The sequence below is a fragment of the Paramormyrops kingsleyae genome, chromosome 18, assembly GCF_048594095.1.
Source record: "Paramormyrops kingsleyae isolate MSU_618 chromosome 18, PKINGS_0.4, whole genome shotgun sequence".
Taxonomy (NCBI): Eukaryota; Metazoa; Chordata; class Actinopteri; order Osteoglossiformes; family Mormyridae; genus Paramormyrops; species Paramormyrops kingsleyae.
In genome coordinates this window covers 3,314,592-3,320,704 of record NC_132814.1, presented here as the reverse complement: position 1 = coordinate 3,320,704, position 6,113 = coordinate 3,314,592, and the positions used below count along the sequence as shown (strand labels likewise).

General features: G+C 44.6%; 1 long non-coding RNA gene across 1 annotated transcript; it reads right to left on the bottom strand.

Annotated features, from left to right (window-relative positions):
* Positions 1 to 644: 644 nt before the first annotated feature.
* Positions 645 to 3,053, bottom strand: LOC140579664 (uncharacterized). Its single transcript, XR_011983600.1, has 5 exons — positions 2,877 to 3,053; positions 2,365 to 2,684; positions 1,155 to 1,184; positions 765 to 843; positions 645 to 685 (listed from the first exon to the last, which is right to left on the bottom strand). It is a non-coding gene; the product is annotated as an uncharacterized lncRNA (long non-coding RNA).
* Between the last annotated feature and the right edge of the window lie 3,060 nt (positions 3,054 to 6,113).

The following is a 6,113-nucleotide window of genomic DNA, read 5'->3' as shown; positions in this document are numbered from 1 at the left end:
TTTGCAACCTTTCTAATATTGGAACCCTTTACCTCTACCTAAATTCTAAACCCTAACCTTCAGTCTCAACCCTAATTTTCATTCTCCACTATAACTCGCATCTGACAGCTCTTCTACTATCTTCCCCTTGACTTTCTATAGGGAGGTGTGTGGGTCTGTGTGTATGTGCATGCATTTCTCCCTCTCCTTCCCCTCATGCTATCTTTCCTTACATATATTTCAATTTTTCTCCCCTCTTTAAATGCAGGAAACTGGGTACTTCCAGTGGTCCTTCATTATTTTACTTTAGGGAATAAAGTTAACTGGGAATGACCTGCCTTCCTTACTGCGTATGTTTGACATAACTGTAATAAACATGAGCATTAAACAGCAATTGATTCATTTAACAGCACTTTATTTAAGGTTTCCCTGCTGGGTTTGCCATTCCCGAGGGTTCCAGTACTTCGGTCACACGGGCCAGGGAAGGAATGACATTCCACCTCAAAACATAAGAGGGCAGACATTAGAAGTTCTTAAAAGGTTTTTAACCAGAGTACTAAACCTAAAAGGGGAAATGTACTTACCGGGGTCCTCTCTGTTTCTGGGTAACAGAATTTCGAACCCACTAATGGGACATTATACTTACCAGGGATCCTCTTCATCGCCCTCGTTGCCACTGCCGCTGTCCTCGTTGTCTCCGCCGTTCCTAGATAAAATAAAGAATCAAATATGGATCAGTAAGGCTATATTGCTCATGAGCCCATTTAAAAGGATATTTTACTTACCAGGGACCGTCTCCACCTCCGCTGACTCCGCCTTGGCCGCCGTCTCTATTTGGGACACGTACATCCCTATCAGGGTAGCCTGAATAGAAAAAGGAAAAAAGAGTAGGAAAAAGCAGTGAATGTTGCCCATGCACCCTCAATATCTATGATATGTCATTGAGTTTTTCTAACCTTAAAACCTAACCTTAACCCCAAACCCCCTTCCCTAACCCTAAAACCCCATTCCCTGCCCCTAGCCCAAATCCTAACCCTAAAATCCCTTTCCCTAACCCCAATTCAAAACCTAACTTTGCCACCATGCTGTCATACGGTGCCCGCCCGCTTCCCCCATCCCCTTGGAAGCATCATTTAGCTGCAACAGAAATTTAAACAAAAAAACATAATACTTACCTGGACACTTACCTGGGAATCCGGAAACATCTGCAAAATGGAACACCAAATACAATTATTATTCATCAATATGGGATGGACTATACCACAAAGACACAATAAAAATTATATTAAGTGGCAGTGCCGAATAGGGGGCGGGGCTTCCCCCACCATATATATAGTGAGCTGCAGTGCAGTGTGTCATTTGAGCGGCCGGAGCTGATGGTGCGACATCTAAGGCCTAGTGCGCAAAACTTAAGGCACCAATATATTTAAGGCCTAGTGGGCAGTTTGCAGGGGACTAAAGCCTAGTGGGCACCCCCTTGATGATTTTAAGGCCTAGTGGGCAATTTGCAGGGGACTGAAGCCTAGTGGGCACCCCCTTGATGATAATGTTTTCGCCGGTTTCCTGATGAGGGCAAAGCAGCCCGAAACGCGTTGAGACCTGACATGGTCTGCAATTCATAAGGTCTAGTGGGCAAATTTCAAACCTTAGTAGAGAATATTAAGGCCTATAAAGGCATTCAAATGATATCCTGGATGGATGGCTCAATTTGAGGCCTAGTGGGCATGTTTAGCAGCGATGCCAGGGGATGGGAGGTATTGGGGTGGGCACCAGGCAGCATGTAGTCGGCCAGTGCCTTCCTGTGGTTATTTCCTAACCGTAAACCCCTACCGCAGCCCTAACCATAACCGCAAACCCCCTTCCCTAACCCTAAAACCACATTCCCTGCCCCTAGCCCAAATCCTAACCATAAAATCCCTTTCCCTAACCACAATTCAAAACCTAACCTTAACCCTAACCGTATATTGGCCTAATTTTTCTGCCAGTTCCCTGATGAAAGTGTGGCAACCTGAAACACGTGTCAGAGCCTGATCTCAATTGAACCTTATTTTAGGACAGATCACGGCCATCCAAATTATGCCTAGACCGCCACCTAGGCCCTAACCCTTATCTTGGGACTTAGGCCCTAAAGCTATCCCTGCCTGGGTGCCTAACCCTAAAATGCCCCTGACCATGACCCTAAGGCTGTTAGAGCCTAGGGCCCTAACCCTAAGGGTCTGTAATCCTAGGGTTAGTAGTAATTGTTATACCCTCTATATAAGGAAGTCTGCCTACTGCAGCTCATTCATTTCCCTCAGACCATCGAGGAGGAAGGATGTGTGTCGCAGTATGGGAGTGATTAGCTAAACTGAGATCATGCTTGATAGCGGATGGATGTGGATTGACCTTGGGGGGGGATTACGGCGCCGGAAGGTGCCTCCGGGGGGCCTGAGGAGTTTTGCAGCAATGCCGCAGGTAATACGCCAGGGGGAGGTACGTAAGTCCCTGAAAATTAAGGGCAGTTAATGGAAAGCCATGTAAGTCCCTGAAAGAAGAGGACAGTTAAGGGCAATTTTTGGAACCTGATGATAGGTCATTCATATATGGTAATACTTAGCTGCTGGTGGCGTCGCTGCTCCGTGGTCCCTCCGGGATGGCTGCCCGGTGCCTGAAACTTACCTGATGTCTTCCTGCCATCACAGTCGCCGTTCCCGGACCTCGAAATTCTGGAAGGGGATGATTAAATATTTCAGAGAGCAATTATAGTGGGAGGACTAGGGGGCATGTAAGCGGGGGGATGAATAGGTCCAGATAGGCCCGTGCCTAACTGTCGCCCCGGGGCGCAGATGGGGTTTATCCCCAAACCTCAAAACCTAACCGTAACACATCTGAGATGCCTAACCCTAAGGATAACTTACCTTGGGGCCATAAACCTATACGCATCTGTGATGCCTAACCCTAAGGATAATTCGCCTTAAGGCCCGAATCCTAAGACACCCCCAACCCTAAGGATAATTGACCTTAGGGCCCTAACCCCAAATACACCCCTAACCCTAAGGATAATGTACCTTAGGGCCCTAAACCTAAACTACACCTCTGATCCTAACCCTAAGGATAATTTACCTTAGGGCCCTAAACCTAAACTACACCTCTGATCCTAACCCTAAGGATAATTTACTTTGCGGTCCAAACCCTAAGCTATTCCTAACCCTAAGGGCAACTGTACTTGGGGCTTCGAACCCATACACCCCTGATTGTAACCCAACTTGGTTACAACCCTTGGAGGGGATTAATTATTAATCTAATTTATAGTCTGGAAATGTTTGATAATGATGCAGGGTTAAATAACTCTCATTATAAATGTATAAATGTCCAAAGTGACTTTGAAAATGTTGGAGGATTAAATAACCCTCATTGATGTTTAAAATCCTTTATGATTAAATAACTAAATATAAATGTATTAAAGTCTAAAATGACTTTTAAAATCCTTAATGATTAAATAACCATTAAATATAATAAGGTCTAGAATGACTTTTAAAATTATGTATGGTCAAATAACCCCCATATATAAAAACTACTTTTCATTGTGCTTCCCTCATTTCCCTTAACACTAGAATCCCTAAAGCCTACGAAAAATCTCGGATGCACCTCTGGTGGAGCCCCCCCCCTCTCTCACCACACAAACTGCCCGCCCCCTCATCAGCGCCAATCAACACCTATTGTTTTGCAAATGAAAGCGAGTTTCACGGTTTCAACCTCGGATCTGCTCAGAAACGTCTTTCTAACAGTGTGGTCTGAGGAATCGTAAAATAAATGTATATTATAATTGTAATTTGAAATACAATTTAATCCCCATTTCTCTTGATTCAGCAATTGCGATTTCAGTTTCCCGAAAGTATTTGAAAGAATAAATAAATGCATTTGCTTACTGTCTGTAACAATCGGTGTTAATCTCTTTTTCAGTTTTAAAGTTTGATCAGGGCTAAAAGACAAATTAATTAATTAATGTTCTCAAAATTACCATGGCATGACATTAGCGTGATATATGCATTATAAATGTGCCGACAGACAAAGCATTTTTATAAGTAGTGAAGAAAAAAAATGGAACTTGCAACTTAGAAGGTGTAAAGACTGTATGAAGTCCAAGTATCTTACAAAACACAATAAAGGTATGTGCGAAAACACACATTTAGCCTGTAAAAAAATGGCACAGTGCACCTTGTGTTACATGTGAAACATTGCGTAGTTATGAGCACAAAAAAGACTACTGATTACTATGTCCATCTGTTATGAGATGGCACAATGCACTTTGCAAGTATACACACTGACATCGCTACGTGCGAAAAAGATTGCGCAGTCATGAGCACGCAAAAGACTATAAATTACTCCGGACGTATGTGCAATCATGTATGGGATTATGAGATGCCACAGTGAACTTCACACGGAAACAGTTCACACGTTACATGTGAAACATTGCATAGTTATGAGCACACAAAATACTGTAAATTACTCTGGACGTGTGTGCAATCATGTATGGGATTATGAGATGCCATAGTGAACTTCATACAGAAACAGTTCACACATTACATGTTTGGAGCACACAAAAGGGCTAATTACTCAGAAACAGATTGCGGTCCAAATACATTACAGCACAATAAAGAATACTTTTGCATATGTATGTTTCCGTATCACATTCAAGTGGTTATATTTGATATAATAAATACATACCGTTGATGTCTGCAACAATCTGTGACCTTATTCAGTTGTAAAAGTTAGAGCTAAAAGTTCAAACTGATTTACATATATCGGTAAAAGGACACTGGCATGACATTAGCGCGGTATATGCATTATACATGTGTCACACAGTAAAAACAAAATATTGTTTACTTGACATAATCCAATATGGCGCGGCCACGTCCAGACGCCTTCCTGACCGCTCCGCACAGACTGTGCTCTTTTGTACTTTTTAATTTATTTATTGTTTGGTTTCATGTTCCAAACTTAGCTGGTTTAATAGTTTATGATAGCAGAACGCTTTTCAACATTGGAAATAACTTTGCACACTTAATTCCGGACACTTTTAATTCCGAACCGTCGTGGCCGACTGAGATACCGCGCGACTCCGACAACAACTATGGACGAGATGCTCGCCCGGGGCGCAGAACAAAGAAACGCCGGGGGACACGCGCTGGCGTCCGTAACAGGCTGGGACAACAAGCGCACCGTGCACCACTGCCCAGTATCCTGCTGGCTAACGTACAGTCACTAGAGAACAAGCTGGATGACCTAAGGTCCAGAGTTACTTTCCAACGAGACATGAGGGACTGCAACATTCTGTGCCTCTCTGAGACATGGCTGACCCCCTCCGTACCGGACCATGCTGTAACTCCGTCGGACGCATTCTCAGTGTTCCGCACGGACAGAACAGCAGAGTCAAACAAAACCAAAGGTGGAGGAGTGTGTCTCATGGTTAACAGAAAGTGGTGCGATGTCAGGAGCATTTCTACTCTCTCCAGCGGCTGCTCGCCTCATCTGGAATACCTGAGCATTAAGTGTCGCCCTTTCTACTTGCCCCGCGAGTTCACCTCGGTCATCGCCACAGCGGTCTACATCCCTCCCCACGCGGACACAGGTATGGCTCTGTCTGAACTACATGATGTGCTGAGTACGTTTCAAAACAAAGATCCAGGCACAGCCGTCATTGTAGCAGGAGACTTTAATAAAGCAAACCTCAGACAAGTTATGCCGAACTTTTACCAACACGTTACGTGTCCGACGAGGGGAGACAATTCTGGATCATTGCTACACGCCATACAGGCAGGGCTACAAAGCGGTTTCACATCCAGATTTCGGAAAATTCGACCACAACGCCATTTTCCTCATCCCTCAGTATAAACAAAGCATACGTAGGGATGAGGCAGTCACGAGGGAGGTGAAAGGCTGGTCTGCCCAATCAGAAGCTATGCTACAGGACGCGCTCGAGGACGTAGACTGGGACATGCTCCGGTCATGCGCGGACGACATCAACGAGTTTACGGAAGTAGCAGTTAGCTTCGTAAGCATGCTAGCGGAGGAGATCATCCCTACAGTGAGAGTCAAGTCGTTCCCGAACCAGAAACCGTGGGTGGACAGATTGATCCGCGCTGCAGTGAACG